This window comes from Theobroma cacao, chromosome 3 (genome assembly GCF_053813885.1).
Source record: "Theobroma cacao isolate CCN51 chromosome 3, ASM5381388v1, whole genome shotgun sequence".
NCBI lineage: Eukaryota > Viridiplantae > Streptophyta > Magnoliopsida > Malvales > Malvaceae > Theobroma > Theobroma cacao.
In genome coordinates, this window is record NC_142641.1 from 29,532,378 (window position 1) to 29,559,915 (window position 27,538).

Here is a 27,538-nt window from a genome sequence, read left to right on the forward strand (position 1 = left end):
TACTAGTGTCACTCACCCATTTCAATTATATTGTGCAAATAAATAGACAAAAAGAATTGGTGGCTATGTTGTCATTTAGACAAACACGCGATTTGACAGCTAGTAGGTTTTTCACTGATGAATACTCAATTGTGTCATAGTCTGAGTCATAGCTATGTACGCTTCCGCAATGTAGACAAAATATGTCATAAAGGAAATATGTCGACATGAAGTTGCCTTATGTTATGTAATGAGATGTTAAATGACTAGTTAAACTAGCCAATGCATGCCTACATGCATGTTATGTTTAAGTCCTGAACGTTATTATGAGCCGAGGGGATAATGTTGAATTGTAAAGATTAGAGTTTAATGAAATGATGTTGGCCATGAGGCCTTATGATTATGAATTATGATTAATAAGACTTAATTACGTAGGCTTCCTTGAGTTTGGAGGACTTGCCTGCTAGGCTTATGCTTGTTGATAACGGACTCTTAGATTTGATTCGTGACATATCTAGATGTGTTAAGTGTAGGAAGCATGTCTTATCATACTTAAGCAACCATTTATTGAACATGTTTGAGGAATCCAAAGGTGTGATGCTTAGATTGGGGCCTTGATCTTATGTTTGAGTATTTGAATCATATATGAATGGTTTGAGGTTGTTGTCATAGCCCAAATTCTGGGCTATGACCGGCGCATGGGCTCAGTGGGCATAGCCCACTAGGCCCAAGCAAGCCTCTTTATGAGATCCTGTTCCTCATTCCATCCATCATTTTTAAAACCATGTGTTGTAATTCTCAACGATAAATGTTTCAGTAATATTTTATAGCAACCGAATATTCATATTTGTATTATCTCAAAGTACTGTCATTCATTGTCATCTTATAAGGGCATCATCATCAATCCAACATATTCATATTTCATTTATAACATGACTCTTAGTAGTTTACATTACATATACATGTACACAGACAAAATACTATCAACTGTTAGCGGAGTGACTTTAAGTGAAGGTACCGCTACTGAGATGCCATAGTACCTACCAAGAAGACGAGTATAGATGGACACTCAATCTAAGTCCCAATTGCCTCCAAATCTGAAAACATGAAGTTTAAAAACGTGAGTATAAAACTCAGTGAGTGAACATAAGAAGGGAACAAGCAATTGATAAGGAGAACTTGAAAATCATGATGCACTTATTTCAAAAACAATGCAATTGATTTAATTTCTTACTAAAAACCTATCACAACCCAAATCTCGAGCCATGACCGGCGCATGGGCCTAATGGGCATAGCCCACTAAGCCCAAGCAAGCCTTTTTTTTTCTTTTTTTTTTTGTAATCCCAATCATCATTCTCAACCGTCATTTCTAAAACCACATATTACAATTCTCAATTATAAATATTTTAGTAACGTTTTGTAGCAATCCAATATTCACATTTGTATTATGCTAACATAGTATCACTCATTTGCCAACTTATAGTGGCATCAGTAATCAAATATACATATTTGATTTTTAACATGAATCTTAGTGGTCTTCATTACTTATACATGTACACAAGCATAAGACTCTTGACCGTCAGCGGAGTGACCGTGGGTGAAGGTACAGCTACTAAGATGCCATAGTACCTACCAAGAGGACGAGCATACGTGGACACTCAATCTAAGTCCCAACTACCTTTGAATCTGAAAACATGAAGTTTAAAAACGTGAGTATAAAACTCAGTGAGTGAACATAAGAAGGGAACAAGCAATCGATAGAAGGAATTTGGAAATCATGATGCACTTGTTTTAAAAACAATGCAATTGATTTAATTTCTTACTAAAAAAAACCCCTCACTTCAAACTTTGATCAATAACCTCATAGTGTTGCAAAAACCCATGATCAATCCATGAAGTTAAATGGGTGAAAAATAGGTCAAAATCAAGCAAGGTAGCAAGCATGGCAATAAGTTTCTCGCTGCAGCGAGAAACAGTCTTAGTTTGCATATGTTTCAGTTTTTCTATCATATCTCCCACTAAAGAAGTCCAATTGACCTGATTTTTGGACCATTAGAAAGATTAGAGGCAGGGATACAACTTTTATGTTTACCACTTTTACTAAGTCAGACGGGAAGATGGTCAAAATCTTCATTGAAGTGAAAGTATTACACTAGATCCCGAGAGTTTCTCGCTGCAGCGAGAATCAGGCCAGTGTGACCCCCAAAACCCGAGAGTTTCTCGCTGCAATGAAAATGAATCTCGCTGCAGAGAGAAACAGAGCATTTTTATTGAAATGAGTCTTATTACATCAAAAGCCATTTTCTTGTTGACATGAAAAGCAATTTGGGAGCAATTAACAATGCCAACACACAACACAATCACAATTATTTTCATAAACTTTCTATAACATATATATTTGCATATACATACATTATCATGCATACCATCCCGCCACACTCAACTCATGTACATCCCCCCACACCGTGCACATAGCTGGAGTCATCGTGTGCATCCCCCCACATCGTGCACAAGCAATATCATTGTGTGCATCCCCCCACATCGTGCACAAGCAATATCATCACCCACATTCCCATACCCCATCATCACCGGCATGTGCATCCCCCCACATCGTGCACATGCACGATTATAATTATCACACAATATCAACTATCAATGCACAACATATATATATACCAACATAATGTAGTAGTACATGAATCCATAACAGCCACATGTCACAACATAGAGTGTGATACCCCATATTTTGAAACAGTGATTAATAAAGTTGATCGGATGCAAATTGAGGTCAATTATAATGTTTAAAAGTAATGAAAGATGAAAGGAATAGTTTAGGATAAAATATTCCACACACGAGGAAATAATAATAAAATAATAATATTTTTATCGGAAAAGAATTTGTGAGATAAAAGGTGATTCGAAAGTCAATTGAGGTATAATAAGGTATTTTAGGTACCAAGGAAACAAGAGGAAATTTTTAGAATAAAATAATATTACAATATTAATATTTAACCGGATGTCGAAATCAAAATCAATCATGAAGAAGGATCATATGGTTGATCCAAGTGGGGGAGAAGAAATACAAATAAATTTTTGGAAATGAGCGACGAAAGTGAAATACGTGTGTTTTGCTAAGTCGAGCCAATGCGGATAAGTGAATATTTAAATATTATGGTAATACCGCGTTGAAGTGCAATTTTGATAATTTGGTAGTGCACGTACAGAGAAAGGAAGATAGATGAAAATTGAAATTTTTAGACATATTAAAAGGATCGAATTTGAAATATAAAGATTGAAGCATATGTAGTGGAATTAATGAGAGAAATAAAATGAACATATAGTAAAATAATAATAGTATATAAAAAAATATAGATAAAGATAGACCAACATAGGCAGCCGCCCATGTGGTCAATAAAAAGAGTCAAAAGACTTTTTGATTTGTTTGATGGAGGGAGGCTGGCCATGTGGAATAAAATGGAGAAGGAAAGAAAAATGGGGGGGTCGACCAAATTGGAAGAAAACAAATTGGAAGATTCATGAAACAATATAAAAAGTAAAGTGAAGAAGACATAGAAGAAGAGAGAAGTCAGTTGTGAGGGAGAATAAAAGAGAAACAAAAGAACAAAGGAAAGAAAGAAGAAAAAGCAGCGAAGAGAAAATAGAAAAAAAGAAAAGAAGAGAAAGCCGAGCGTGAGAAAGAAGTGAGAGGAGAGAGAGATGAGTTGAGGGGAAGGTTTTGCTACAAATTTTGGAGGAGGAAAGAACTAATTTTGAGGAAGGAAGGAGCAGCTTTGGCTACTAATTTTTGAGGCTTTAACTGCTGATTTTGAAGGCTGAAAAGTGTAGTTTTTGCCGTTGATTTTGAAGGCTAAACAGTATGGTTTTGGTTGCTAATCTTTGTAGCTTTGGCTGCTGATTTTTGAAAGGAAAATAGAGCAGCTTAGCTACTAATTTTGAAGAGAAATAGAGTAGCTTAACTGCTTATTTTGATGTGTATATGAGCAACTCCAGCTGCTAAAAATTTCTTGGTTGAAAGACAAGTAGTTGTGGCAGGCGGTGAGAGGGAGAGAGATGAGGAAATTATGGACAGCTCTTGTACTTGAGAAAGGAAAAAGAAAGACAAGCAAGAAGCTGCTGGTCAGCTGGAGAGAAGAGGAAGAGAAAAAGAAAAAAAGAAAAGAAAAGAGAAGAAAATATATATATATATATATATATCTACATATATGCATATAAATGGACATGACCCAATAAGGAAAGAATAGGCATGGCCCAATTAGAAAGAGATGGGAAGAGTCCATGAAAAAGGACCCAAAAACAACAAAGGAAGAAAAGTCCAAAAGAGAAAGAAGGTGGAGACTTGGGCTAACCTAGCCTAATTTGGTAAAATTACTTTACTCTTCTCCATGGCTTATTGGGAAATTGGACTGTTCGGAGGCTAGCTCATTTTATTTAATTATACATTGGTTATTTGGTGATATGAATTAAATTTAAATTACTTTAATAGAACATTTAAATATTTTATTAAGAGGTGTCATAGGACTAAAGTAAAGAAGAAAATGTGAAATTTACGAATAGTGCTCGAATGAAGTTAAGAAATTTTAAATGATTCGTTGTGAAGAATTATTGATGTCAGAGAAATTTAGATGCATAATTTGGTTGAGAGTGTTAAGTTGAATGGTAAAATATTGGAAGAAATGAGGAGAAATAATGTAGATTTATGATTGAATGAGAGAGAGAAGTGGAATTGATGCACTAAGTATATTGGATTTAAATTGTTGCTAGGAAAGTTTGTTGTGGGAGCGTGCCGAACGACGTAGGTGACTGGCAAATAGGAATAATTATATGAGTACGAATCAATAGCGACGTAGAAATCTAGCTATTGTGAAGTGAGTAACCTTATCATCATTTTGATTATCTAAAGTGGTCTTTTTATTCGATTTTGTGAATTTTATGGAAAATGTGTTTAAATGAAATGAATTTATAAATTGTCTTGAAATTGAATGATGACTTTGAAAATAGAGTAATTGGAGACCACTTGATATATTCTAAATTTATGGTTTTAATTGATTGGCTTATGGCAATATTGGCATGAATGGTTGAATTGCTAAGTGTACTGAAAATGCATGAATTATTGATTTGCCTTGAGAGGCTGTAAAATAAAATAATTGCCATGTCATGCTATTGCAAATTTTATTATATGGTGGGTTTAGCTTGCTGCAGTGGGTGGGTTCTGTGGACCAGCCTATTAGAGGGGTACGAAATTCGGTTATATTCATACCTCGGTCGGAGAGGCGCGTAGGTATCTCCTGAGGTATGGTTAGAGTTCACGTCACGCCGAACCACCTCGTGATGATAAACTCTGCTAACGCCAAGAAATGGCTGTGTTTTCAAAACGAAATAAAAATATGTTTTACGTGTATACGAGATTTTTAACTGCCTTGGCGAGCTCAAGTGTACGCCTCTGATCAAGGTGTCATCGAGTACTATTTGATGGCATGAGCCAAATGTTTATGAAAGTCATAAGCCTTAATGAGAAATTAAATGAAATATAACAGTTTGCATCGATTGGGATGAATTTTCAAATTGTGATATACGTAATGCGATGGGATATTTTGATTGTCTCCTTTTACTTGGTTTTAGCTTATTTAAATGATGTTTGTTTACTCACTGGGATTTTATAATCTTATCACCCTCATTTTCATCTATTTCAGGCTCAGAATAGACTGTAGATAGCTAGTATCGTCGAGGACTACAGTTGGACTTGCATCATCAAAAAATTGTAGGTTCATTTCTTATGATACTTTTGGTCATTCGTGGGCCCACGTGTCACTGTAAATTAAATTTTATACTTTGGTTATTTGTATTACAGTATGTATGAATTTATTTAGCTTTTACACAACAAAAATTATTTACCGGTAACTCTATAAATATTGTTTTATAAGAAAATAGATTATTTTATTGAATATTTTTGTTATATTCAAATAGATATAGTTTTGTTTAACATGAATGTTTTAGACATCTAAATTTATTTTTGATTATGAAATATGTGTTTTCCACTCGTATACTACTTTTTTAACTGGTTTCAAGATTAGTGTGGAAAAATGACCAAACTGCCCCTGTGAGACAAAATTTATTTTTCTATTGTTTTGATTTGGAAATAGTTTATAACCTCTCAAAACATGTTATTTTACAATTGTTGATCACAGGGGAGGTGAGAAAACTGATATTAAAGCCTTGCGAGGTTCCGATCGGGGCATTCCGGGTGATGAATGTCTATCGGGACATCGAGGCGGTTGTCACGGGCTCGAGGAAAGTACCGGGTCATGACATAGAGACAATTTATCAAGGGCTTGTTCCCATGCATAATTTAATGAAAAGCCAAGTAAAATCATTTAAATGCTTCATCCCAACACATATGTATTTCCCAAAAACACTTTGATGCAAGTTCACTCACCGATATTTGTTGAATCTTTAATTGACTCTAACTTTGATTGTTGCTTCAAATTGACATGTGAGGCCTCATTGGAACCTATTGTCACACACAACATCAAAACCAACCCAAATTGGCATTAATATAATTCCAAAAGCTCTTTCCTAAATCAAGTTCCACTAGTTATTCCTAACTAGCTTCCAATTGCCATTAAATGGCTATCTATTCTTTCTACTCTAGTAACTCTAGAAACAAATAAACAGACATCAATAATAAAACCACTCACAACTCCAATTACTAGCCATTATCAACAACCTAAAATCAATCCTCATTCATTACTCACCTTGGTGGATTTGTTTAGTATTGGGCTGTGACATTATGGTTTAGTATTGCTTGTGATTCCCACCTATAGTGCCATGATGCCGCCCATAGGGAGATTATTCCAGGTTATGCCGCTGACTGGAGATTACTTCGGGCGATGCCATCCATCAAGAGATTACTCCAGTCGATGATTTGATTCTCTACTAGTTGCATCGACACTGAGCATGATTCGTTCTCTGCTCGTTGCTTCAGCACGCGTGTGATTTGATTTTTCGCCAATTGACCATCGAGCGTGATTTGACTGTGTCCCAAGGAGGACCACTTTATGATTTGATTTGATATGCGTATGATGTGAGATAGCCTTAGTGAGGCTTAGATATATTTGATTTGAAATTGATATGATACTCCGATGACTAGATTGTGTCGTAGAAAGTGATCCAAATGACATGAATAATTTTAATGATAAGTTATAGGAATTGTTTAATAATATTGGAGACTATAGGGATGATGATATGCTCCTATAATTAGAGATGTCTATTAGACCATGTGTATGCACCAGTAGTGCAATATTCATTATATGACTTATATATGTATGATTTTAATTGTCAGCACCACTCCCTTATTATTATAGTACTCACCTATTTTGTACCATGTGCAGATAAGTAGGCCACTAGATAGAGCGTGGCAAGGATTGTCTATTGATAGACCAATTTTGGCATCTGGTAGGTCTCCTATTTTGGTCACTCCACTTAGTCAGGTCCATATTAGCTTCCGCACTCAAAATTTTAAGTTTAGAAAGTAATGTATTCTAGATATCATAGGCACTAAGTGCCATGTAATATTGTGTACAAAGGGTTGTTATGTATGAACCCGTCTTGAATGGTCAATGCATGGCCTTATGATAATCATGTGAATTATGTCCCAGGGTTGGTGTAATATGTTGAACTTGAATTTTATTTATGAATATGACATATGAAGTCCCTTGGCTATGTGCTATTTGATTTTGAACTCTAAGGCTTCATCAGGGTTTAGTGGGCTTGCCTACTAGGCTCGTGCGTCGGTCATAGACCTCCGGGTTTGGGTCTTGACAAAGTTGGTATCAAAACACTTAGGATAGGGAGTCTTAGGTAAATTTATGTCTGTCAATAGAGTGTCGAGATTAGTGTAGGGTCTTGTTCATGGTTTATGATTGTAGCACTAGTTATGAACAGGAGGCTACATTAACTCCTAAGTCTTAGTAAACCTATCCAAGAGATTTTAGATTTTGAATCTTGAAAATTGTATTGCTTTCTCTTGGTACAAGATGCCACATAAGATGAGAATTGTCTCAAGGGCCACAATAGAGCAAGTTACCCTAAATGAGCCTATGGAGCCACCACGAGTGTCCACGTCAAGGAGCGATTGTAGAAATAGAACAACTAGACATTCTCGAAATGTGGATCCTAATTGTGTGCTAATTAGTGATGAGTATGTGGGAGTTGGGGATAATTACCCTACAATAGAAGGTGTCACCTTAGAGGACTTGGCAGTAGGGTTACAAAGTTTGGCTAATGAATTTGTTGATTTTCGCAATAGAAGATCGACACAATCCGAGGAATGGGTTGACTCTAGTTCACAAGATCCAGATTATGTGCCTTAATGTGAACATCCGAGAAGGCTATTGAGGTTTCTTTGACTGATTTCATGAAGTTAAAGCCCCCATCTTTTATTAGTTCTGATGTGAAAGAAAATTCGTAAAGATTTTTAGAAAACATGGAATGTATTTGTTCTGCTTTGGGATGTTCCACACATTGGTCAGTATAATTGGTGGGATTTAGATTAATAGATGTTGCAAGAATATGGTTTGTGTCACTTAAAAGAAGTAAACCATCAAGGTCAACCACAATGTCATGGGAAGAATTTGTCCAAGCTTTCCTAAATTGCTTTTTGCCTGAGAGCATGAAAGACGCTAAGGTATAGGAGTTTGAGACTTTGAGACAGATCCCGATATGACAATGACGGAGTATGATGGCTGCTTCACCCAATTATTGAGACATGCTCCTAACTTGATCTTAACTGAGCAAAAGAGGATCAAAAGATTCATTAAGGGATTAATTAAGCCGTTATTTGGAGTTCTTGCCACTGAGCGGTTTGCCACCTATGCACTAGTGGTGGACACAGCTCCAATGATTGAAACCAAGAGAATGGAATATAGAATGGATAGAGGAAGGGGTCAAAGAGCTCGAATACAAGGCCAACAGAGCCATAGAGATTCTAACGCAAATAGAAGTCCCACATTTATATGCCATCAAAGTTGTGAGGGCATTTTTCCTACATGCAGGCCACCAAGAAATAATGATTCATTTAACCAACCATTTTGGTGAGAGTAGTCTAGCAGAGCATCTAATCTAGGCCCAAGCAAAAGAGTTTTTTGTGTAATTATTGTGGAAAGGCACATGGTGGACTGTGCCACAGGGTAGCTGGTTTGAGTTTTGGATATGGTCAATCTAGGCATTTGATGAGAGATTTCCCAATACCAAAGCAGTCCGCTAAAGGTGATCATGGATATGGAGGGCGAGTGACTAACACCCAACCTAGAATTTTGCTGACTAGGAGGTGTCTTAGAGGCGATAAAGGTAAGGGTGTAGCTTCATCATCTCGAGGTGGACCAACACAATCAGGTAATGATGGAGGAGGTCAAGCGCAGGTGTTTGCTCTAACACCGTAAGATGCTCAAATGTCACGACCCGGTACTCCCCTCGAGCTCGTGACAACTGTCACGATGTCCCGATAGACATTCATCGCTTGGAATGCCAACCGAAACCTCGCAAGGCTTTTATATCAATTTTTCTCACCTCCCCTGTGAGCGACAGTTGTTAAATATCATGTTTTGAGAGATTATAAACTATTTCCAAATCAAAACAATAGAAAAATAATTTTTGTCTCACACGGGCATTTTGATCATTTTTCCTCAAAAATCTTGAAACCAGCTAAAAATGTAGTATGCAAGTGGAAAACACATATTTCATAATCAAAAATAAGTTTAGTTATCTAAAACATTCATTTAAAGTGAAATTATAACTATTTGAATATAATAAAAATATTCAATAAAATATTTTATTTTCTTATAAAATAATATTTATAGAGTTACCGGTAAATAATTTTTTTGTAGCGTAAAAGCTAAATAAATTCATACATACTGTAATACAGATAACCAAAGTATAAAATTTAATTTACAGTGACACGTGGGCCCACCAACGACTAAAAGTATTAAAAGCGGTAAACCTACAATTTTTTAAGATGCAAGTCCAACTGTAGCCTTCAACAAAGTGAGCTATCTACCGACTATCCTGAGCCTGATATGGCTGGAAAAGAGGGTGGTGAGATTATATAATCCCAGTGAGTAAACAAATACCATCTAAAATATCTAAAGCTGAGTAAATGGAGACAGATTAAAATAGATCATCATACTGTAATTTATCACCTTTCAACTCATTTCAACCAAACAAAATCAATTCATATAAATCGAGTAATCAACATGGCTTATGAATTTCTTAAAACTTTGGCTCGTGCCAAAATCATTCTCATACTCAGTTATCAAGGATACCTTGGCTGAGGACTATCCCAACAGAGTCCACCAAGGCTATTAAAAAGTTATGTACGTATAAATCATGTTTTTATTTTAAAAACATAGTCATTCCTTGGCATTGGCTGAGTTCACCCTCACGTGGTGGTTTGGCGCGAAGTGAACTCTAAAGTGTTAACCTCAGGAGTTATCCATCCGTGCCTCTCATACTGAGGTATGAATATAATAGGGTTACCGTGCCCGCTCTAATAGGCTAGTCCACGGAACCCGTCCACTGCAGCGACTAATCAATAACCCACCAATTCAATAAAATTTAATAGCATGACATGGCAATTTTATCATTATCCAGCCTATCAAGGCAAACAACAGTATATACATTTTCAACACAAATACCAATTCAGCCATTCATGCCAATATTGCCATAAGCCAATCAATTAGAACCATAAATTCACAATACATCAAATGGTCTCCAATTACTCTATTTTCAAAGCCATCATTCAATTTCAAGACAAGTTATAAAATCATTTCATTTAAACACATTTTGTTTATAAAACATAAAGATTTACCATTTAAACTCATTTTCCATAAAATCACAAAATCAGATAAAAATCACTTTAGATAATTAAGACGATAGTAAGGTTACTCACTATTTCGGGAGTCAAATTCCATGTACTCCGATTCTTGATCCTCGGATACTATCTCTTTACTTTTGCCAGAATGCTCACCACCTAGACATAATGCACAATAAGCCATTTACTACATTTATGCTAAATTGTTATAAAACCAATTCAAGCTTTATACTAATGTATGAAATGGGATGCAAATTGTTCGGATTATCATCTAAACACGGTGCTCTACACAAATTCAATTGTGTACTTAAATAAAACGGTATTGGCCTAATTCGATCTATCACTCGATTAATTGGCCAATATGTCCAATTTAACTCTAAATAATTTCATTTTTCTACCAATTCTCCAAATCATCAAACACAAATTAAATAACTTGAAATATGGCAAAATCATCCTCACATTTTCTCTTGGAAAATTAGGCCATGGTGGGTGCATCAATGCTATGATTTTTCCTACTTAATTCTCACACCATAAATCACTAATTCCTAACCAAATCACTTGAAATAAAATCAAAATCATCATCAATATTCCACATGGAGAATTCGGCCAATGATGGGTGATGGGAGAAAATGAATTTTTCTTGTTGGCTTTTCATGCTACACATCACTAATCAACTAAAAACACTAAAATACCTTAAAAACTAACCAAATCAAGCATCAAAACTCCTCCCCCCATGTCCGGCCAGCAAGGGTATCCTCATGCAAACTTGATTCTCAACCATGGAAAATGGAAAAGAATGCATAGGAAAGGTAGATCACAAGTTAGAATTAAAAAATCTTACCTTTTATCACTTGTTTCCTTGAATTTTCACACTTTTCCCTTGAATTTTTCCACCTAGGGTTTTTGTTCTTCTTTTCTTCCTTTGTTCTTCCTTTGGCCGGCCATATGAAGAGAAATGGGCTGATTTTGTGCTAATTTATAAGGAAAATAATAAATGGATGAGAATTTGACACATGTCACCATTCCATTGATCCATGTGTCATTTTTACTCATTAAGCAATCTCTCTCCACCAAATAAATTTCCTCAATTATCCATGATAATATTGGGTAAAATCCATGTGCTGGACAAGTGTTGGGTGGTGTAAAATTATAATTTTGCCCATGGGGTGGCAAAATGACTATTTTACCCTTATGCTCGAAAAAATGCCAAAATTAAAATTTTTCACTTCTCAAACTCTAATTATGTTCTAAATAGTCAATCTTGATCAAAAACTTCTTCCAACATTCCAATTTTAACCTCGAGTGGCAAAATGACCATTTTGCCCCTAGATCATGAAAATTCCAATTTGACTCCAAATCAGTCCTCAAACTCTGAATCACCATTTTAAGTCATTCTAGGGTTTTAAAATTCTCAATTTCATCTTAAAATCTCTATTTGGACTAGTTCGAGGCTTAATTCAACTTAAATGTATCATTTGGTATAATACCGTCCTTAACGATTTCCAAGGTACCCAAGTAAGCAAACATGCATTCTTATGTAGGAATGGCATAATATACATATTGTAGAGCCGAGCTTGACATCAGACTTCCAATGCAGTGGTCACAAGTACACTTTTTATTTATGGTACTAAAGCTCTAGTTTTGTTGGATCTTGGATCAACACATTCCTTTATGTCCCTACACTTTGTGCCAAAATTAGATCAATTTTATAGTAACATGGAGGAACACTTGATTATGACTACTTCCTTAGAAAAGATATTTGTGGCAGAATATGTGTATAAATCTTGTGTGGTCCGCATAAAGCACAAGGACACATTACCTAACTTGGTGTTGTTGTTAACTTTAGATTTTGATATCATTTTGGGTATGGTCTGGTTAGCGTCCTGTTTTGCCAATGTAGATTACTATCGTAAGCTTGTGAAGTTTAAGTTTTTAAGGGAACCTTCATTTATGATATACGAGCATGGTAGCCTAGTGTTGGTAGAAGTTGTGTCAAATATAATCGCCAAACCAATGCCAAGGCAAGAAGGCCAATGGTACCTGACGATGACAAGAAACACTTCAATGGATGATAAGAGTGTGGATTGTGTACCGATAATAGGTGTGTATTCAGATGTATTTCTAGCTGAATTACCCAAATTTTCTCTCGAGTGGGAGATTGAATTTTACATTGATTTGATTCTGGATATGCAGCCAATTTCTTTTCCTTTTTATAGAATGGCACCAGCTAAGTTAAGGGACCTTAAAGCGTAATTGGAGGACTTATTGAATAAGGGCTTTATGCACCCCAATGTTTCACCTTAGGGAGCTCCGATGTTATTCGTAAAGAAGAAGGATGGTAGCCTTCGATTATGCATCGATTACCTATAATTAATTAAGGTCACTATAAAGAATAAGTACCCACTTCCAAGGATTGATGACTTGTTTGATCAATTATAGCGTGTCACATTGTCACAGCCTAATTCTCGAGCCATGACCGGTGTAAGAGCCCAATGGGCTCAACCCACTAAGCCCAAGCAAGCCTATTTATATAATCTTATATATTAATCCATATTTCTTTGAAATCCAAATTTCGTAAGGTTTAAATATGGTTCCTTTGAAAACAATTCATAAAACCCCATTTTGCATTCAGAATGGCATCATCAACCATAATATACATTTATAAACACAAATACCACCACCTCACTCAGCCAATGTGCACTCCCTGCACGCACAAGGCAATATCATCGTGTGCACTCCCTACTCGTACACTTCAATATCATCGTGTGCACTCCTTACTCGCACACATCAACATCATTGTGTGGACTCCCTACTCGCACACATCAACATCACCATGCTCACTCCCTACTCGCACACATCAACATCATATTGTGCACTCCCTACTCGCACACATCAACATCACCGTGTGCACTCTCTACTCACACACCTCAATATCACTATCCACACTTCCACACCCCATCATCACCGGCATGTGCATCCCCCACATCGCGCACATGCACGGTTATATTTATCACACAATATTAACTATCAATACGAAACATATATATTTATATCAACATCATATAAGGCACAAGGATTCATCATATTGCACACACAACGTAAAACGTTTTAATAAAGGCTTATTCCCATGTATAATCTTTAAGGAAAAATCAAATAAAAATCATTCACACGCTTCATCCAAATACCAATACATTTCCCAAAATATTTTCAATGCAAGTTCACTCACTTGACAAAACTAGCACCAACAAGGGTTTAATCCAGGTAGTCCCAAAATACCATTAAAACCTATATTTATCAATAAACCATAACAACCTCAATTAAGTCATCAATTAAATCTAATGAATTTACATTAGGCAATCTACCCTCTAACCTGACATTTAACCTAAGTTTCTAGTCTAATTCACAAACTTATTTGGCCAACTACTCTAATTTAAAATTTCGTTACCTGGATGAGCTTCGAGGCATGAAGATCAACAAAAAAACCTAATCTTTCCAAGAAAAATAATTTGAAGAAATTAGGAAATAAATCTAAAAATATAACCATAAATTCCAAAATTCTAAAAGTTGGAAATATATACCTTTCAACCTTGGAAATGAGATTTGAAGCCAAAAATCCAAGTGTTGTTGAAAGTGAAGTAGAAATAGAAGATAAAGGAAAGAAAGAGAGATTTTTCTTTCTCTCTCCTTGGGTTTAGAAATGCTGGAAATTAGGGTTAGAAGTTGTAACTTTGGTGCACAAGGAGTTGGGAGAAGGAAGAAGCAAGAAGAGAAAAGAAAGGAAATGAAAAGAAAACAAGGAAAAAAATGAAAGAAAATTAACTCTTCATGGTGGAAAATGAGAAAATGGCGTGGGATGGAGAAGGAAGAAGAAGAAAATCTGGTGGGAGAGGATAAGGATGATCGTGGCTTAAAAAGAAAGGAGTCAAAGCTTCCTTGGGAAGCTTTGACTAAGCAAATGGTAAATTTATCATTTTGCCCTCCAAGGTTTTTACCCTTTTTAATTGTATCCTCCCACCACTCATTTAACTCCAATTTCCTTCTATTACCTTCTTTTACACATGTACAAATGAAGTATAAAGTTTGTACTCTAACGCGATGTCCTCATAATATTTAGAATATTTATTTACCAGTGCTATCTTTATTTAATAAAGACATGCAGGCCCCATTAACATCATTTTTCTCTTAAATTTTCTCATTCTTCTTCTCCTCCACTTAGATTGACCATATACTCCTCCTTCATGGAAAATTTTGACACTGAATAAAATATTAATATTTTAATATTATTTTATTCCAAAATTTTCTCTTGTCTCTTTGGTACCCAAAATACCTTATTATGCCTTAATTCACTTCTGAATCACTTTTTATTTTGCAAATTCTTCCTCGATAAAAATATTATTATTTTTTTATTATTTCCTCGCGTGCAAAATATTTTATCCTAAACTATTCTTTTCATCTTTCATCGTTTTTAAACATTATAATTAACCTCAATTAGCATTCGATAAGCTTTATTAGTCACCATACCAAAGGACAGGGTATTACACACATGCTTATCTAAGATTGATTTACACTCATGGTATCACCAATTAAGAATAAAAGAATGTGATGTACCCAAAGCAACGTTATACACACATTATGGGCACTATGAATTTCTGGTGATGTCGTTTGGACTCACCAATTCACCTGCAGCATTTATGGACTTAATGAATAGGTCTTTTGGCCACATTTGGATAAATTTGTGGTTGTATTTATCGATGATAATTTGGTGTCCTTTAAGAGCTTGAATGAACATGCACGACATTTGAGAATTGTACTTCGGACCCTATGAGAGCATAGGTTATATGGTAAATTTTTGAAGTGTGAGTTTTGGCTGAATAAAGTTAGTTTCTTGGGACACGTTGTGTCTAAACAAGAGGTAGAAGTAAATTCCAATAAAATGAGAGCTGTGGAGAATTGGCCGAGGCTAACGTCTGTAAAAGAAGTTTGAAGTTTTTTGGACTTAACCGGATAGTACAAACGATTTGTACAAAACTGACCCAAAAAAGAGTTACGTTTGTTTGGTTCAATGCATGTGAGGATATTTTTAAGAGAATTAAAACTTGTCGCACTTTTGCACCTGTGTTAAGCTTATCGTGTGGATCCGAGAGGCCATACTGTGTAAAATGATGCATCATGGGTTGGATTGGGTTACGAGTTGATGCAACATAAAAAGGTTATGGCGTACGCCTCCCGACAACTGAAAAGGCATGAGCAGAACTATCCTACGCATGACCTAGAGATGGCCACAATCGTATTTGCTTTGAAAATTTAGCACCATTATCTTTATGCTGAAACTTGCAAAGTATATACCAATCACAAGAGTTTGAAGTATATATTTCAACAAAGAGATTTAAATTTGAGACAACGTAGGTGATTGGAACTGTTGAAAGATTATGACTACACCATATTCTACCATCCTAGCAAAGCCGATGTGGTGGCAAATGCCTTAAGCCATAAATCAATAAGGAGTTTGGCACACATGACAATAAAGAAAAGATCTTTGGTACAGAGTTTGTATGATCTAGGCAATATGGGTGTACACTTTGAGGTTAATGATTCTAATGCCTTGTTGGTGCATTTTAGAGCTTGACCAATGATATTAGATCGGATTAAATTTGCCCAGGATCAAGATGAATATATGGTGAAAATATTTGGAGACATAAACAAAGATAAAGTTCAAGACTTTGTGTATGACACAGATGGTTTAATGAGATATCGATCTCAAATTTATGTTCTGAATATGGATAGTTTGAGAAATGAGATTTTAGAAGAGGCGTATATGGCCGATTATACAATACACCCTATAGCCATTAAGAGGTATCATGATTTGAAGTCTATGTATTGGTGATCAAGATTTAAAAGAAATGTGGCTAATTATGTCTTTAAATGTTTGACATGTTAGAAGTGAAGGCTGAACATCAAAAGCCTTTGGGATTACTACAACCATTACCGATTCCTAAGTAGAAATGGGAACATGTAGCAATGGACTTTACAACGGGTTTACTGCGAGCTAGGGGTAGCTATGATGCCATTTGTGTGATAATTGATCGACCAATAAAGTCTACTCACTTATTACTTGTCAAGACTAAGTATGGAGAAACTCGGTATACCCAAACATACATTAATGAAATTGTAAGGCTATATGGTGTTCTAGTAACGATAATGTCCTACAGAGGACCATAGTTCATGAGTCAATTTTGGAGGAGATTGCAAGAGGCCTTAAGCACAAGATTGGATTTTCATACGGCCTTTCACCCATAGACGGATGGTCAATCCGAGCATACCATCCAGATGCTCAAGGATATGTTGAGAGCTATTATGCTTGACTTTGGAGTTTTATGGAATCATTACATGCCTCTGGCCAAGTTCTTTTATAACAAAAGCTATCAAGCCATAATCAGTATGGCTCCATATAAAGCTTTGTATGGACAAAGATGTAGATCGCCTATTGGTTGGTTTGAGGTTGGAGAAAAAAAACTCTTAAGGCCGACATGGTCCAAGAAGCTGAGCTATGCATCCATATAATTCAAGAAAGGATGTTAATTGCTCAAAGTCTTCAGAAATCTTACGCCGATAATAAGCGAAGACTCTTGGAATTTAAAGTTGACAATTATGTGTTTTTGAAAGTTTTGCCTACCAAAGGAGTAAGAAGATTTAGAAAGAAATGAAAATTGAGCCCCAGATACATCAAACCCTTTAAAGTGTTAAAGCGCATTGGCACAGTTGCTTATCACTTGGCGTTGCTGCCTAATCTATCTAATGTTCATCCGATCTTTCATGTGTCCATGCTTAGGAAGTATGTTCCCATCCATGTGATTTGATATGATGAAATCTAGTTACAACATAGATTTAGTTATAAGAAGTAGCCCATAGCCATATTGGATCGGCAAGCAAAACGGCTTCGCTCTAAGGATATTGCTACGATGAAAGTATTGTGACAAAGCCATTCGGTTGAAGAAGCCATATGGGAACTCAAGGAAGAAATGAGGGAGAAATATCCCTATCCTTTTAAGGTCTAATATGTGTTTTAAATTATGGTGTGTAATTAAATTTGAGGACAAATTTTCTATAAAAAGGGAAAAATGTAACACCCTTGATTTTTTGATATGGCTTATATGTAATAGGGGCTAAATTATTGAAAAGTAAATTTGAACCCTGATGTGTATGCATGTGGAGTATGCATATGAACTATATTGTAGAGAAAATAATCTTAAAATTATTTATTTTTGGAGACTTCTTTAATGATATGTGGATGTGTTAAGTGTAGGAATCATGCCTTATGGAACTTAGGCAACCATTTATTGAACATATTTGAGGAATCCAAAGGTGTGATACTTAGATTGGTGCTTTGATCTTATGTTTGAGTATTTGAGTAAGGATTTGAGTCATATATGAATGGTTTGTGGTTTTAAAGGAGATTTAGAATGGGTTTAGGCTTTAAAAAATGCAAGTTTTGCAAATCGGGACCAAAAAGGTCGATCCTAGCGCATAAAGCTCTATAGTCAATCCTATGAAGTAAAATGCAGGGGAAGTCATGCATTCTGGCCTAGGATGGACTATGGGCCCTTTATAGTCAATCCTAGGAAGGAAAAATGGGAGCAAATGTGAACATTCTGGTCCAGGATCGACTATAGACCCTCCATAGTGGATCTTGTGAAGAAAAATCAAATAAAAACGGGCATTCTAGTCCAAGATCGACTATAGACCTCTATAGTCAATCTTATGAAGGGGACAAGAGATGAAACACAAACTTTCTAAACCAAGATCAACTATAAACCCTCCATAGTCAATCCTAGGATGCCCAGTCAACTTAAAAAGGGGTTAAAAGCCCCAAAATCGAAATTTCCTTCATTTTCCCTAACTCCTCAATCCTCCACCCATTTTCTCTCAAATTTCAAACCCTTTAAAACTTTAAACTCCATCAATAAATCTTGGATTTTAACTACCGAAGGTAAGGATTTCACTCCCAAAGACTAGGTTTTGAAGATTTATATTCTTTTTTTACCTATTTAAAACCCTTAGCCACAAATGGATTCTTAGAGATATTTGGAGTGATTTGGAGCTAATATGAGCTTGGGAAAACATTATTGAGGTAAGATTAAACTTTTTTATTGATTATTTCTCAATTTAATCGATTAATAACTTAGATTTAATTTGGTCCAACTTTGAAGAGATTTTCCCCCTTGAGTTTACTAGGAAATTTAGAGCTAAGAATCATGCAATATAACCTCTAAGGTATGAGTTTATCTCATTATTGAAGGATGATCTTATACATTGGATTGCTAGAGATTTGATTATTTTAAGAAAGTTGGCATTTTTCGAAAGCTAGGATTTAATTAGTTTTATGATGTTTTGATGTGATTAAGGGAAGATTGAGTCATTTGGGCATGTTTATGAGCTGAAACACAATTAGAGGCTAAGGATTGAAGCTTGGTTGTGGAGCACCTCTAATTTGTCACAGTGAATGGGTTAATTAAATGCATGTGATGCAGAACGCATGGAAAATGCACTGCACTAGTACACCAAAGAGTGAAGCCTGGTCATTGCAAATATGAAAGTACAAGTATCAAAAAGAGCCACACCAAAGATTTCAAAAAGAAAGCAATGATTGCTGCATGGAGTGATAGTGATGAGTCACAAATGAGGAGGAAGAAGAATTGCTGATCTATGCTTCATGGGAATAGAAGACTCCAAGGTATGCTCTTCCAATATTGCCTCTTGTTCTTATAATTTAAATGATCACTCATCTACATTTGATGAACTTCAAGATGCATATGATGATTTGGCATTTGAATTTGAGCATATGCCTTTGAAATACAAAAAGATCATTTCAAAACTCCAGGTTGAAAATGATTATCTTGATAAAGTCAAAAGTGAGCTAGAAGGTAAAGTCAATGCTTCAAGGATGAAGTAAGTAATCTGAAAAAGAAAAATGTGCAATTGAGTGAATCATTCTCAAAATGGAATATGAGTTCACAAAAATTAAATGAGATGCTCGAAACTCAAAAGGCTTTCTTTCATAAGGAAGGTATAGGATATGATAGAACACAAAGAAAAACAAAAATAAAAACCTTCTTTGCAAAGGAAAATGAAAAACATGGTGCATCACATTTATGCATTTGCTATCATAAGATTGGCTACTCTATATAACTATGTCCTCTTAAAAAGATATCTCTTAAAGGAAAAGTGATCAAAAAGGTACAGGTTCCAAAAGAAACTAAACCTACTTGTTGCATAATTGTTGAGATTAATGAGGTTCCAAAAAGAACCAAAATAGTGAGCATTAACACTCATGGACCCAAGAAAGTTTAGGTACCGAAATCAAAACTTGAATTTTCTTCTTGTAGGTTGAAGATATGTGCTTGAAGTCAAATGCTAAAAATTTAGGTATATGGTATCTTAAAAGCTCAAATTTTGATCTTCATGCTTATTCAAATGCTAATTTTGGTGGATGTAAAATAGATAGGAAAAGCATTTCAATAACTTGCCAATTTCTTGGAAAAATGTTGTCTCATAATTTTCTAAGAAGTAGAATAATGTAGCACAATCAACAACTAAAGTTAAGTATGTAGCTGCCGGTAGTAGCTGTGCATAGATTCTTTGGATGAAACAGTAATTACAAGACTATGGAATAACTTTTAGAAAGATTCCTATGAAATGTAATAACACTAATGCAATAAATTTGACTAGGAACCTTATCTTTCATTCTAGGACAAAACACATAGAAATAAGACATCAATTTATTATGGATCATATATAAAAAGAAGACATAGTTTTAGAATATGTAGGCACACAAAATCAACTAGAAGATATTTTTACTAAGCCTTTAAATACAGAACAATTTTGTAGGATCAAAGCTGAACTAGGATTGATGAATATGCCTTGATATTTACTTCTCTATGATATATTTATTGTTAGAATTATATTGAATGATAAATTGTTGCATTTGCATATCATTTCGTGCATAAACATCACTCCAACCAAAAGAGTGCCTTATGCTAAACTTAATTCTTCTCTTGAAAGGTTCCTTGTAATTGATTTGAGTTAAAATTTCTTGTTTTTCAAAATTCTCAAGTTCAAGAACCAACATCTCAATTTCATAGAATCGATTCTCGTACTTAACAAAATCCATTTTTGCCTCCCTTGATACTCAAGAATCGACTTCTCAATTCTAAAGAATCAATTTTTCAAACACAGAATGTCTTCAAAGCTTTTTAGATTTTCATAGAATTGATTCTTCATTTTCAAAGAATCGATGTTTTCTAAATACAAAGACTTTGACATGTTTTTAGAAGCCCTAAAATCGACTTATCATTTTTTTTCAAAAATCGATTCCAAGACTTCCAGAATGTTAATTTAGATCTTCACAAGTCAAAGAACTCGCATCTCAATATTCTAAAATAGATTCTTCAAAAAACAATAAAAATGTTTGAAGTTAAGACATAAAGAATCAATTCGAGTGACACAACAAGTCGATTCTTCACCTTTTAAAAGTAAAAATGCTTATTCATCAGACTTCAAAAACACCATTCTTCAACTTCCAAAATCAATTCTTGAGTTGTGATTCTTCACTCTTTTATTCCAAAGTGCACTTTTTCTTCAAATGTGTTGATTTTAGAGCAAAAAGCTTTAAGCTTTTCAACAAATCCTTTGTTTCTCACTTTCTTATATTGGATTTTAGCCAAAACTCTTGAAATACAAAATGTTTAGAGAATAAGTCAGTTCAACACATTATAAGAACCAACAACATTTTCCCAAAACCATCGATTCTTCTTTATAAAAAAAGTTCAAAGCTAAATATTTCATTCAATGGCTCCAAAAAGGTCAAGGGAATAAAATGGAATGGCTATTGCAACATCTTTCAAGAAACAAAAAAGTCATTAAACCGACCTTCTTGACATACATTTTTTGATAAAAGATGAAAAGAAGTTGTTTGATGAACACTGTGCTCCAAATATGGTACTTCCTAATCGAGTCATTAATCTCATTTGGTTTGAAAATGAATTCAAGTGTCCATACATTGAAAATTTGATAGAATTAGGCTAGTATGAATATTAGAATATGAAGAAGGGTGTATATGAAGAATTAGTCAAAGTTTTCTACTTAAATGGAACTAGATTTTAACAAGGTGAATATGAGGAGGAAGAAATAAATCATGATGATTCATTCTTCACCTTTATTGTTGGTAAGCACTACATCATCTCTTACATTAAATGTAACACCTTTGATTTTTTTTATATGGCTTATACGTGATAAGGGCTAAATTATTGAAGAGTAAATTTGAACCTTGATGTGCATGCATGTGGAGTATGTGTATAAACTATATTGTAGAGAGAATGAACTTGAAATTGTTATATATTTCGAGACTTCTTTAACGATATGTGGATGTGTTAAGTGTAGGAAGTAGGCCTTATGATACTTAGGCAACCATTTATTGAACATATTTGAGGAATCTAAAAGTGTGACACTTAGATTAAGGCTTTGATCTTATGGTTGAGTATGAGTACGGATTTGAGTCATATATGAATAGTTTGAGGTTGTGGCGGATATTTAGAATGAGTTTATGCTTTAAAAGGAGCAATTTTTATGAATCAGGACCTAAGAAGTCAATTTTAGTGCATAGAAGGTCGATCTTATGAAGTAAAATGCAAGGAAAGTCATGCATTTTGTCTCAGAATCTATTATAAGCCTTTTATAGTTGATCCTAGGAACGAAAAATGGGAGAAATGCGAACATTTTGGTCTAGGATCACTTATAAACCCTCCATAGTCGATCTTGTGAAGCAAAATCGAATAAAAACAGACATTCTGATCCAAGATTGACTATAGGCCCTCTATAATCGATCCTATGAAGGAGAAAAGAGGTGAAACATAAACTTTCTAGTCCAAAATCAACTACAGACCCTCCATAGTCGATCCTAGGATGTTCCAATTAACTTAAAACAAGCTTAAAAGCCCAAAAACCAAAATTTCCCTTATTTTCCCCTAACTCCCCATTCCTCCACCCATTTTCTCTCAAATTTCAAACCTTTCAAAACCATCAAACTCCATCAATAAATCTTGGATTCCAACTACGAAAGGTAAGGATTTCACTCCCAAAAACTAGGTTTAGATGATTTATGTTCTTTCTTTACCCATTTAAAACCTTAAGCCACAAATGGATTTTTGAAGCTATTTTAAGTGATTTGGAGCTAATCCAAGCTTGGGAAAACATTATTGATGTAAGATTAAATCTTTTTACCAATTATTTCTCAATTTAATCAGTTAATAACTTAGATTTAATTTGGTCCAACTTTGATGAGATTTTCCCCCTTGAGTTTGCTAGGAAATTTGGAGTTAAGAATCGTGTAATCTAGCCTCTAAGGTATAGGTTTAGCTCATTTTTGAAGGATTTAAGCTTATACGTTGGATTGCTAAAGATTTGATTATTTTTAGGAAAGTTGGCATTTTTCAAAAGCCAGGATTTAATTAGTTTTGTGATGTTTTAATGTGATTGAGGGGAAGATTGAGTCATTTGGGCACATTTATAAGTTAAAACACGATTGGAAGCTAAGGATTGAAGCTTGGCTGTGAAGCACCTTCAATTTGTCACTGTGAGTGGATTAATTAAATGCATAACGCATGGAAAATGCACTGCAGTGGTACTATATTATGAATGTAGGCCTAGTTGATCATCTTTAGGCTAGAGAACTGGTACTATATTATGAATGTAGGCCAAGTTGATCATCCTTAGGCTAGAGAACTATGCATGTATAAATGTGAATGTGATTGCCTAGATGGGTGTGCCTAGGCTAGTATCTTGTTAATGTACATGTTAGTATATGTGTTTGCTTGTGAATGCCATTGGGAAGCATGAGCTGTTTGACATTTAGATGATGTGTGATTTTAATGGCTACTGGAAATGTTGTGACTAAACCAGTGTAATGGTGATACTACGATGTGGGACTAGATTGCCCATTTGTTGATGGAATATTGATGTATGATCTAATGTGATATTATTCATGTATATGTGCCCATTTGGTGATACTACTTAGAACTTTAATGAGCTTATTGACAAATGAAGCTCAAAATATATGATTGTTACTATGTTGTGGACATATGGAAATATAGAGACATGATAGTCTCATTACGAAATTGTGTTTTGTTCGAGGAATGAATTTCAAAAATTGATTTGACTTAAGGTTGAGTGGATCCTATTACCTCTTGACTATTTGTGTGCATGTAAACATGGTGCTAAATAAGGGCTATGGTTTAGTCTCGCTTGTGATTCCCACCTACAGTGCTGTCGACGAGAGATTTCTCCAGGTGATGCCGACCATCAGGAGATTACTTCGGCCAAGGATTTGATTCTCTACTAGTTCCTTCGACACTGAGCATGATTTGTTCTCCACTCGTTGCTTCAACATGCGCGTGATTTGATTCTCCGCTAATTGGCCATCGAGCATGATTGGACTGTGACCAGGGGAGGACCACTCGATGATTTGATTTGTTATGCATACGATGTGAGATGGCCTTGGTGAGGCTTAGATATGTTTGATTGGGAATCGATATGATACCCCAATGACTAGAGTGTGCCACAGAAAGTGATCCGTATGACACGAATAATTTTGATGATATGTTAAAGGAACTGTGTGATAATTTTCAAGATTGTAAGGATGATGATATGCCCCTATAATTGGAGATGTCTATTAGACCATGTGTATGCACCGGTAATGAAATATTCATTATATGACTTACATATGTATGATTTTAATTGTTAGCATCACTCACTAAGTATTACAGTACTCACTCATTTTGTATCATGTGAAAATAAATAGGCCACTAGACAGAGCGTTATAAAGGTCATCTATTGACAGACAGAGCGTCACAAGGGTCGTCGTAAAGGTTGTAAAGGTCACTTGACTAGGTCACATCCACATTAGCTTCCACACTCAAAATTTTAAGTTTAGAAAGTCAGTAGCGTTTGGCATGAAGGAAGTGGGAGCACATTCCCTGCAATGTGTCCAATTAAATTACAGTGCAGTGTTTGTTTTACAATAGACCACTGCAATGTAAGATTGCAATGCGATCACATTACAGCTAAGGGATGTAATGTGATTGCAATCCAAAACCAATGCAATCACATTACATTGCACTCTGCAATATTATTAAAGATATTTTTACCCTTCAACTTTATTGCTTTGTTAAAAACATTTTGTAATACTATAATTAAAATAAAAAATTAGAATAAATATATAACATAAGAATTAGAAATTAAAATAAAATAAAATATAAGAAATTAAAATTTATATAATATAGGTAAAAGAAATTAAAATAAAATATATAATATAAAAAATTATATTAAAGAAATGAAATAAAATAAATAATATTATAATAAAAATAAAAATAAAATATATGACATTAAAAATATTATTTAAGAGATGATATTATATAAAAATTAACAATACAAAATACAAGTAAACTTGTATTTTAATAAATAGGGGTAATTTTGAAAATTAACATTACATTCCTAGCAAAGTACTTGTAAACCAGAAGATGAAATGTTATCTTCCCTGCATTTTAATCATTATTTTGTTTGTATACCAAATACTATAATGTTATTTTCTCTACAATCACTTTGCTTGCAATCACATTACTTGCAATCACACTACCTGTAATCACATCGCATTGAAAAATACCAAATGCCACCGTAATGTATTCTGGATATTGTAGGCACTAAGTGCCATGTAATAGTGTGTACTAAGGGTTGTTATGTACGAACTCGTCTTGAATGGTCAGTGTATGGCCTCATGATAATCGTGTGAATTATGTGCCAAGGCTAGTGTAATATGTTGAACTTGAATTTTATTTATGAACATGACATATGAAGTCCCTTGGCTATGTGTTATTTCATTTTGAACTCTAAGACTTGCTCAAGTCTAGTGGGCTTGCGCCGGTCACAAACCCCGGGTTTGGGTCATGACAACTCTATAAGGTATTGAAGCTAAAACTAGTAAGCAAAACCGCTATTACATAGATAGAAGAAGACAAAGTTATTCTTGAAAATGAATTGATTGATGAATTTTTAGTTGGGCCAATCACAAAAATTAAGTTCCCCAATACCGTATCCAAATTGAGCATCAATGATAGGATCCCGCATCTTATATTGGCTCACAACATTAGACCTTTTGGATCAAAACATGTAGTTGTGACAATAAAAGAAATTTGGTTCATGCACCACATAAAAAGAAAGACACCAATTGATCTTGCTCAGTTCATCTTCAAAGATATGATAACTTTGATCAAAGGAGCAAGAAACAATCTAGTATATAGAATGGCAACCTTAGAATTGCTAGATAAGTTGAAAGTTGACACCAGCACTAATAAGCTCATAATGCAAAATAGAATAAAGTTCTTGGATAAGAACATTGTAATGCCTCGTGACCTAAAACGGTGGTTAATACGACTGTAAGAATAAGATTGAGACCTATAAAGGTCAATTTAAGAGTTTGAGAGTGTGAAAGAGGAATGGAATATTCTGAAATAAAATATTTCATACGTAATAAATTAATAATATTTTAATAATATTTTATTAAGGTCGTCGTAATGGAGTAAAGAGGAGCAATGGAGCTAAACCGAGATAAATTAAAATGTTTTGAAACCTTGGAAGCCAAATGGAGAATTTGGGAATTTAATAATATTTTATTAGTAAAATATTATTAAAATAATATCAAAATATTTCTATTGTGAGTGGTGGATAAACTCACATAATCTACACTTTGAACTTAAGTGGGGGAGTTAAACCATAATTTTGATGATTTGATGGATAAAATATTATTTTATTGATTCTAGAGTATTATTTTAATAAATAAAATTTTAGTGATGTAAATACTAATACTAGTATTGTAAGTTTGGAAGGAATGGAGAAATGAAAAATTATGTGGGATAATGAGATGTGTATGTGAATTCACTATCACATGCAAATTATTGCATGCAAAAAAGAGAAAGTTAGTGGGGAACATGTGGGACCCCCCACCTTGTGGAAGATGGCAAAGAGAAAAAGAAAAAAAAGTATTTAATTGAACGAAAACCATGGTTTGGCAAAGATAGCCCATGGTAAACAAAGCAAGATTGGTAATGTGACTTGAAAAGAAAAAGGCATAATCATAATATTTAATGGAAAGAAAAAAAATAAGGAAATTTGAGTTGATGGGGAACTTGGGAGGATCCGCCCATACAAGTGAAAAAGTAAGGTTTTAAAGCTTTTTGCCTTGTGATATTTACCCACATAAAAGAAAAAGAAAAATTCCAAAAGTTACCAAGCCTTGGGCAATCCGCCCATGAAAGAAATGGAAAAGAAATGGGAACTTTCACAAGGCCATTTCAAGCTCATTTCTTGTTATATCCGCCCATACCAAAGAAAAAGCAAACAAAGTGAGTTTGCCTTGAGAGATCCGCACCTTTGAGAGAAAAGAAAGAGAATCGACCTTTAAAGCAAAAAAAGGGAAGGAAGGAGAAAAAAGAAAAAGGCTTAAAGGAGGCTTGATTTTAGGAAAGATTGGAGAAAAATCGAAAGGCTGTCTCTTGCATGCCATTGTTGGAGCTTGTAGGAGAAAGTGGAGGTTCGGCTTGGTCATTCTAAGGGAAGAAAGGTGAAAGT